Source organism: Onychostoma macrolepis, chromosome 22 (genome assembly GCF_012432095.1).
Source record: "Onychostoma macrolepis isolate SWU-2019 chromosome 22, ASM1243209v1, whole genome shotgun sequence".
Lineage (NCBI taxonomy): Eukaryota > Metazoa > Chordata > Actinopteri > Cypriniformes > Cyprinidae > Onychostoma > Onychostoma macrolepis.
Window position 1 is genome coordinate 32,363,337 of NC_081176.1, and position 10,055 is coordinate 32,373,391.

Consider the following 10,055-nt stretch of genomic DNA (forward strand, 5'->3'; position numbering starts at 1 on the left):
AACCACCGCATAGCAGCGCTCTTTACTGTAACGTTAGATGCATGTTGATTTTATCAGACGATGTCGCGATTATAAATGAGTGACTCCTGGTTAACATGTATTAACTAGTCGTGTTTAGTCACTATTTAGTGTGGAATTTTTCTACAATATTCGCTCATCATGACAGTAAAATAGGGCATTCCAAGTCAATCTACTGCAGTTTTTCCTCTCTCCATCAGTAGAAAATGTGGTTAACACCCGATCATGCATGAAAAAAAATAAATACCGTCATATACCGTGAAACCGGTATAATTTTGTAAAAATACCGTGATATAAATTTTTGGTCATACCGCCCAGCACTACTGACCATATAGTTTTATATAATCAGTGTACATTGAAATCTGTGAATCTTGTCCCCAAAGATTTTCAAAATGTTTTGTTTTCTAATAAGCTGTCTTACAGTTTTTCTCGAATACTAACACAGAATTCATGAAACAATATTAATATTAATATTAACTGCGAGCAGACTGAGTGTCAATCAATGCACTGGAGAATACAGCGAACATAAATAAAGAAACAAAGTTGCTTGTCCGATTTCCCTAACAAGCAACCATATTTTTTTAAATAAGCCCAAAAAACCGCGACTTTACAAAAAAAGAAGCCCAAAGTCACGTATAATACGCGGACTTGACAACTGTGACCAGCACCCCTCTCCTGTCAGGGGTACATTCTCCCTTCACACCCACAGAGGGCACACACTCAGAGAAATAAACAACATTAACAACAAAGCAGCAAACTAATATTTAAATGAACATATAGTAAAATGGAATAAGATAGTAAGCATGGCTCCTACAATAACTATTTAAATAAGATTATGAAATATTCATGGATTTGGAGGTGCTGAAATGTTATAACATACAGGTTTTTTTCTTTCTTTTTGCTCAAAACAAAACAAAACAAAAAAACCCCCAGTAATTTATAGCATTTAAGTCATTTCAGAAAATCACAGCAAAAGTTACTGCAGACGTCACGTATCTTCTCACACAGCTTCACACACGAGAAGAGGGCAACGAAAGTGTTGTGCTTCTTATCTCACGCCATCAGTCACGGCTTCTGCTCACAGAAAGATAAGCGACGACCGACACGAATGTGCTTAGTTAGCAAAGTAAGTTCAGTTATCACACCCCATATGTGTGTGTGTGTGTGTGTGTGTGTGAGAGAGAGAGAGAGAGAGTTCATACCGAATACCGGTGTTTATTTTTCTTATGATATGAATTTTTAAAATACCGCAATACCGGTGTTATTTAAATAACGTTCGGAACGCGACACTGTTTGAGAGGGGTTTCTTTCACTATTGCATTGTGGCGAGGACACAGCTGTATGTGTTACTAAGCGTGTTCTGATGCTGTATAACGTGATGACACAGAAGAAGTCATCCACAATATCCACCGCGCGCTGCTCCCGCGTCTCACACACGAGCGCGACTTTAGCACTATATTTAGCAACTTTCAAACCCTTTTAGCGGCTTTTTTCCATAGAATATACAAACTGACAAACCTAGCGACATTTTTGGATAAACCTTAGCTATGGTTCAGTTGGAAGATGTCGCCAGTGCTGCCCCGCGAGCGCGAGATCTGACTCCCGGCGCAGTGTCGCCTCTCTCGGCATCTGTTCTGTGCAGCGAGCGGCAGAGAAGCACCGCATTCAGCTGGCCGTACCGCAGCAGACTCCTCAGTAAATTAATACAAAACAGCGTTTCCAAGCACATGCCGCTAACTTACTGTTTGGGATTATAAATATGAGCATAGTTCGTCAGTTAATATTATGTGTTCAGTTTGTTACTCAGACGCAGGCAGTGCGCTGCATGAGACAAAAAAGTAATATAGTCAAAACCACCGCATAGCCGCTCTTTACTGTAACGTTAGATGCATGTTGATTTTATCAGACGATGTCGCGATTATAAATGAGTGACTCCTGGTTAACATGTATTAACTAGTCGTGTTTAGTCACTATTTAGTGTGGAATTTTTCTACAATATTCGCTCATCATGACAGTAAAATAGGGCATTCCAAGTCAATCTACTGCAGTTTTTCCTCTCTCCATCAGTAGAAAATGTGGTTAACACCCGGTCATGCATGAAAAAAAATAAATACCGTCATATATAATTTTGAAAAATACCGTGATATAAATTTTTGGTCATACCGCCCAGCACTACTGACCGTATAGTTTTATATAATCAGTGTACACTGAAATCTGTGAATCTTGTCCCCAAAGATTTTCAAAATGTTTTGTTTTCTAATAAGCTGTCTTACAGTTTTTCTCGAATACTAACACAGAATTCATGAAACAATATTAATATTAATATTAACTGCGAGCAGACTGAGTGTCAATCAATGCACTGGAGAATACAGCGAACATAAATAAAGAAACAAAGTTGCTTGTCCGATTTCCCTAACAAGCAACCATATTTTTTTAAATAAGCCCAAAAAACCGCGACTTTACAAAAAAAGAAGCCCAAAGTCACATATAATACGCGGACTTGGCAACTGTGACCAGCACCCCTCTCCTGTCAGGGGTACATTCTCCCTTCACACCCACAGAGGGCACACACTCAGAGAAATAAACAACATTAACAACAAAGCAGCAAACTAATATTTAAATGAACATATAGTAAAATGGAATAAGATAGTAAGCATGGCTCCTACAATAACTATTTAAATAAGATTATGAAATATTCATGGATTTGGAGGTGGTGAAATGTTATAATATACAGTTTTTTTCTTTCTTTTTGCTCAAAACAAAACAAAACAAAACAAAAAAAACCCCAGTAATTTATAGCATTTAAGACATTTCACAAAATCACAGCAAAAGTTACTGCAGACGTCACGTATCTTCTCACACAGCTTCACACGAGAAGAGGGCAACGAAAGTGTTGTGCTTCTTATCTCACGCCATCAGTCACGACTTCTGCTCACAGAAAGATAAGCGACGACCGACACGAATGTGCTTAGTTAGCAAAGTAAGTTCAGTTATCACACCCCATATGTGTGAGTGTGTGTGTGAGAGAGAGAGAGAGAGAGAGTGAAAGTGTGTGTGTGTGTGTCTGTGCACGTTTTTGTGACAAATGAGGTCATGAATGTGTATAATGACAAGGGTATGACAGATATTACAAGGAGAAGGTGACTTTTCAGGACATTACCCCATGTCCCCACTTTTCAAAACACTTATAAATCACACAGAATGGAGTGTATTGAAAATCTGAAATAGCACAAAGTGTCCTGTAAGGGGTAGGTTTAGGTGTAGGTTGGTGTAGGACAATAGCACATACAGTAAGTACAGTATATAAACCATTACGCCTATGGAGAGTCCCCACAAGGATAGCAAACCAGACGTGTGTGTGTGTGTGTGTGTGTGTGTGTGTGTGTGTGTGTGTGTGTGTGTGTGTGTGTGTGAGTGAGTGAGTGAGTGAGAGAGAGAGTGTGTGTGTGTGTGTGTGAGAGAGAGAGAGTGTGTGTGTGTGAGTGAGTGAGTGAGTGAGAGAGAGAGAGTGTGTGTGTGTGTGTGTGTGTGTGAGAGAGAGAGAGTGTGTGTGTGAGAGAGAGAGTGTGTGTGTGTGTGTGTGTGTGTGAGAGAGAGAGAAAGTGACAGTTGAGAATCAAATTCATGAACATTCCGCCATTTTAAGTCAATGGGATTTTCTTTGCCTGCTTTTTCGTCTGTTGTGCAAATATCGTAGGTCCGATCGCTTAGAAAAGATACAGCACTCTTCTCCTCAATGAGCCGGTCGATTTGACACCTCATTCATGGGTCTGTGATAAACGGTGAATGAACTTAACTCATCTTTATTTTTTCTGTGTTTTCTCTGCAGTCTTTCCAGATGTTATATTACAGAGAAAGGCTTTGCTGCTCTGAGTTCAGCTCTGAGATCAAACCCCTCACACCTGACAGAACTGGATCTGAGCTGTAATAAACCAGGAGACTCAGGAGCGAAGCTGCTTTCTGCTCTACTGGAGGATCCACACTGTAAACTGAAGAAACTACGGTGAGTGTTATTATATTACTGAACACAAGAACTGTGTGAAAATACTGCCAAACAAAAACATTTCATGTTAAAGGGATAGTTCACCCAAAAAAGAAAACTCTGTCGTCACTTCACTTATCTTCAAGTCATTTCAAAACAGTGTGACTTTCTTCTGTGGAACATAAGAGAAGATATTTTGAGAAATGTTTTTTGTCCACACAATGGAAAGCAATGAGACCCAAACTACTGTGTTTCACAGAAGAAAGAAGGTCACACAGGTTAGGAGCGACATGCAGGGAAGTAAATTATGACCGTTTTTATTTTTGGGTGAACGATTCCTGTAAGAATCAAAATGTAAATGATCAAATACAATGATTATACTGAACGTGCTGAATGCACCTCTCACTCTTAGATTCATTTTTAATCAAATATAATCAAATATCTCAATTTAAATGAACCAATATTTGTGATTAGTTACTAATTAGAAACACATTCTAAATTTAATGATCACTTGAAAATTGGAGTCAGATTAAAGCACGAGTAGTAGACCTTCACACATTACACCTTCATCCACGCCGCTGGATTCCATCATTGAGCCAATTAATGACCCTCTCAAGACTTATATGTCATAGTTATACTATAATGTTACTCTTAAGAAGAGGGAGAGGGAGGGAGGGGGGGGGGAGGAGAAAATACTTCAAGAAATGAATACCCTCAACACCCATAATACTCAACACTCCAACCTATACATAAATGTGAATTTTCTTTTCTTTTCTTTTTTTTATATATACTTTTTTTTTGTTTTTGTTGTTTTTGTACACAGCTTGTTGTATGTTGTGTGTTTTTATAGTCTGTATCTTTATTTTGTGTTCTCTTTGTATGTATATTAATAAAACAAGAAAAAAAAAATTATCACCCAGGGGCGTAGATCACTATTAATATCACATAAATTCGTCCCCCGCACTTTTTCGGGCAAGTGTGTTCGCATAGAGGTTTTCAAGAGCCGGTGTGAATAAATATAGATTTAAATTCAGAGAGACAGGATAGTCTGTGCATGACCTGATGTTTTATTCGAAACCCAGAATGAGGTGAGATGAACATCAAGGAGCGCTAAACACTCCGTGCAGTGTATGTTTCGTTCATACTCGAAGCCGGATGCGAAATAAGATATAGAAGCTAGAAATAAGAGAATAATTTAAGTTGCCTGTACACTACCAGTCAAACGTTTTTGAAATCCATATTTGATCCAAAGTACAGCAAAACAGTACAATTTTGAAATATTTTTACTATTTAAAATAACTGTTTTCTATTTGAATATATTTTAAAATGTAATTTATTGTGATTTCAAAGCTAAATTTTTAGCCTCATTACTCCAGTCACACAATCCTTCAGAAATCATTCTAATATTCTGATTTGCTGCTCAAAAAAACATTTATTATTACCGTATTGACCCGAATATAAGACGATGTTTTTTTCATGGAAATGCATCTGAAAAAACGCGGCCGTCTTATATTCAGGGTCTAGACTTTGACATGTCAATAATACACCCACAACAATAGGTGGCGACAAAAACACATAAAACGAGTGTGCCATGAAATATGTAATGTTAATGTGTGTTTTAAAGATCTTGAGTGAAAACAAAAGAAAAAGAAAAGCTTACAGCGGCAGAGTCGTGACTGTCATGTTAGCCTGATGGGACCAAACTTCCTCTGTAAGTGATTTTCAAACATAAGACAGTACCCAGATTTGAAGACTACAATACGATTTCACTTCTACTCTTAATAAAATTTTGGTAGGCTAATATGAGATGGATAGCCTAATTGTTATATAATTCAGATGGGCTACCTGTTATTTTTATGGTATATCAAAAAGTGTATATTTTTCAGTGTCATTGTTGGTACATTTTACCAGTATTTACCATACTTCAAAAAAAAAACAAAAAAAAAAACATTAAAATAGGAAAAATATGCAATATGAAAATAATTTAAGAAAACAGAGAGAGAGAAAAAACAAGATTTGGTTTTCAAAAAGCCACTTTCCAAAAGGTACATCTGGAAAAAGGGGGTCGTCTTATAATCAGGGTCGTCTTATATTCGGGTCAATACGGTATTATGATGTTGAAAACAGCAGAGCAGAAATTTTTTCAGGTTTCTTTGATGAATAGAAAGGTCAGAAAAACAGCATTTATCTGAAATAGAAATCTTTTGTAACATTATAAATGTCTTTATTATCACTTCTGATCAATTTAAACCATCCTTGCTAAATAAAAGTATTCATTTCTATAATTTATTTTCCCAAAAAAAATAAAATAAATAATAATACTGACTCTAAGCTTTTGAATGGTGTAGTGTATAATGTTACAAAAGCTTTTTATTTCAGATAAATGCCTGTTTTTGTTTAATAAAAAGGTGTGCCAGTCAGAGCGACTGAGAGATGAGAAAAGCACTACGTATTTCGTGTGTTATTGGTGTGCTCTGCTAACAATATCAGAGGTTGCGTTAGACTTTAATATTATCCGTCATTTTGACGGACAGGGTCGTAAAAAATTCCGTCATAATCTATTATTACCCGTCATTTTAATTTTCGTTTTTTAATTATAATAACCCATTTAATTGCTTTTATTTTTGTTCACGTTTTCATTTTTAATAATGAACCTAAAGGACGAGCATATTGGCTTATGCATTTATTTCTTTATGAAGAGAACAGAGACTGCGTCAGTGACAGCGGAGGACACTTAAAACAACAAAATATGCTAGTGCTGGATAAAGAAATAAAAAATAAAATAAAACCGATTTCTCTGTTTTAATAGATTCTTATTTTTATGAACCAATATCGTTTCTTAACTCCCAATCGATGCTGTTTTCATTTGATGAATGCACAGTAACGCTAGACAATCGGCTAAACTTTGTGCGTTGTTACTTTTGATATGAAATGCAGTCTCAGGTTTCAAATTCTGTCCATTTTATTAGGAAATTCAAACAATAAATACCATTTTGGCTTTAATGTGGCGTGATAGATCGCTGTAGACACCTCAGATCAAGCGATTCGCTTTACTATACTCACCTGTGAGTAATCAAAGACACAGCAAAAGACCTTTATTTTTGTTCTGGAGACGATCGCGCGCTCTGCTGCCTCACTGGAGCGCAGTCGCCACCAACTGGACAGGGCTGGGAATTACAGTTATAAACTACAATAGATCACCCTCAGTGTGTGTCATCTGCCAAAGTGACGGACGGCCTTCAGATTTTTCCGTCACTGCTAAAAAAATTCCGTCAATGACGGAGAATTTTCGTTAACGCGACCTCTGATATATATATATATATATATATATATATATATATATATATATATATATATATATATATATTAACATTGCAATGGAAGGTTTATGAGGTGCGCAAGAAATTAGTTAAACACACAAGATTTCAGGATGGAAACATGACAGATGTCTTGAAATAAATCATCATAATGTCTTGATGTGTGGTTGTGACTCCAGGCCGTTCAAATTATTAGAGAAATAATGCACTCCCGAAGTGGTAATATGGCCACGACGCTGGAGTTTATTAATGGAACGGTCTTCATTCTCAAACAAATTAAGACGTTCGATTTTTATTGACTGAACGGAAGCACTTATTGCGAAAGAAAACACTGTCACGGTTTCCACTGATTACGAAATATTTTTGTTTGCTGGGGTGGTACTATTATATAGGCCTATTAATAAGGAAGGGGGGCCCAAAATATAGTTTTGCCCGTGTCACCATAAGAGGTAAATCTGATCTGAATTTAGCAGCTGATGATGTGCCGCACTGAACGAACTAATCACACCGGTGTGATCGTTTATCAAATATTTAAAAATATATATTATTTGGCTATGTTTGTCTTTTGGAAGCTGCATTCAAAATCCACTTGCCTCACAATCTGAGTGGCACGGTTGAAATCACGATACGGGAGTATTTAGAGTGCAGTTAAATTAATGTCTCAGCTGCTGGCAAGATAAAATCTCTATAGCACCGATCCTGGTGTGTAGAAAAAGTAGAGCTCATACAAACACACTCTCAGCCTAAAGCTTAAACACAATCTCAGAGATCATTCATGTTCTTCACTCTCTGCAGGCTGTATAACTGCAGTATTGGAGAGGAAGGCTGTGCTGCTCTGATTTCAGCTCTGAGATCAAACCCCTCACACCTGACAGAACTGGATCTGAGATATAATAATCCAGGAGACTCAGGAGAGAAGCTGCGCTCTGCTCTACTGGAGGATCCACACTGTAAACTGAAGAAACTACAGTGAGTTATTGATTCAATGCTTTAATTCATTATCTTGTATTAAAGCAGATCTCAGTGTGTTTTATCTTTCTCTGTATTGTACAGTATTTGACAGGGAAACTCCACAAGCTCCAAACAAGTGAATCAAAACAACACGTCCTGAACAAGACTGTCTCCTGGACATTAATGCTGATACTGATCCAGCAGTTTCATATGTGAAGGGATTTGTTATTAATTTTCATTCAGCCTACATTTTTTTCAGTCTCATGGGAACATTTTTTAAAATAAGTAGATTGGACATACTAACTGCACTGTAAATGTTTAGTGTGAAATTACAGTATATTCCAGGTTAATAACTGCATGACTTTCACAGTAATTTCACAGCGGGACTTCTCTTGTATCTAACTGCACTCTCAGAAATTTATTGTAAACAAACAGCATCATACTGTGTTTCTACAGTTCATATGTACGATGAAGGTTCCCAGCATGCAATGCAGCACGAACAGATCATGCTGTAGAGTTTTTAATTCTTGTTGGTTTTATTTATGCTGTTGAACTTGTTTTTTTGTTTTGTTTTTTTGGTTCACTTTGAGCAGTTTGTGTTGTTGGTTTATTTTGTAATGTTGGTTTATGATGTAAGTGTTGTTTTTATTTGTTGAGTGTTACTGTTGTTGTGTTTTGTATGTCGAGTATTTTTGTCACATCTTTCAAAGACGTTTCTCAGCAGGTGGTTCATTATTGTGAAAAATCCATCCACAAATATTTATGAATATGAAACAAGTTATTGGTTAATCCTTTTAAGTAATGCTAAAATAAAATATTTGTTTATCCGAAGAATATTCATATTCTAGTTTTTCATCATTTTAACAAATGTTTTCATTTGTCGCACTTCTGACATGACTAGATCAGAAATTTGAATATGAATATGCGAGGTCAAATAACCCTAACAAATACTAATCAATAATCACCATTATGGTGACTTCAAAGCAATTACAGTAGTAAACAACTAAATTTCTCACAGTTGCACAGTGAAAGACAGCTTTATAATGTGAATTCACAGTAAAACAAGAGCAGTAACTTACTGTGATGTTAGCATCATTCTGCTGTTCATTCAGTCATTTGTAAGAAAATTACCCAGCATGCATTGATTTCACATTTCTGAAAACAGTAATATATTGTAAAATAATACTCTAATCCTGTAAATTCCCGGCAATTTTTTACAGTGAAGATAGATAGATAGACTTTGTATATGTTAGGATTTTGTATATTGTGATTATGTAGTTGTAATGAAATTCATGGCCATATTGAGGTCCCCCACTTAAAATTTCCAATTAATCATTTATTTATTTTTTGTTTTGTTGATTGTTTGTTTTTTGTATCTTCATGAAAATTGTTTATATTGTTAATACGTAGTAAGCATGGAAATCGTGACATAACTTAGACTTTTTTACTTAAGTGGGTTTAACGTATTTTTCTAAATACAGTACATTATAATATAAGCCTGAAGATGATAAGAAAATTCATTAAATTTAATTCTAGAAACAGTATATGACAGTGTCATGGTATAGTTTCAGTCCTGATGCAGCCTCAAGAGGGAGTCATGAGATAAGATCACAGTTTACCAGCAGAGCGCTCGAGTCTCAAGGAGAGGGTTTGACATTAAACATACTGTAATAAATAAATGAATTATGTAAAATATGAATGATATAAAAATAGATCTCTATTTTAAAATAGATCTAACTATGTCCCCCCAGGGATTTCACAAATCTTTTAATTTTATAATAACTACT

At 36.0% G+C, this 10,055-nt stretch overlaps 1 long non-coding RNA gene across 2 annotated transcripts in view; it reads left to right on the top strand.

Annotated features, from left to right (window-relative positions):
- LOC131529995 (uncharacterized) overlaps window positions 1-9,807 on the top strand; it is a 12,230-nt gene extending 2,423 nt beyond the window's left edge. The window contains exons 1-3 of one of the 2 annotated variants that reach the window (XR_009268267.1): window positions 3,882-4,021; window positions 8,113-8,286; window positions 8,371-9,807. This is a non-coding gene — a long non-coding RNA (uncharacterized LOC131529995). Of the gene's footprint in view, window positions 1-3,881; window positions 4,022-8,112; window positions 8,287-8,370 lie in introns of those variants that run through there. The other variant, XR_009268266.1, reaches the window with a different exon arrangement.
- The last annotated feature ends 248 nt before the right edge of the window (window positions 9,808-10,055 follow it).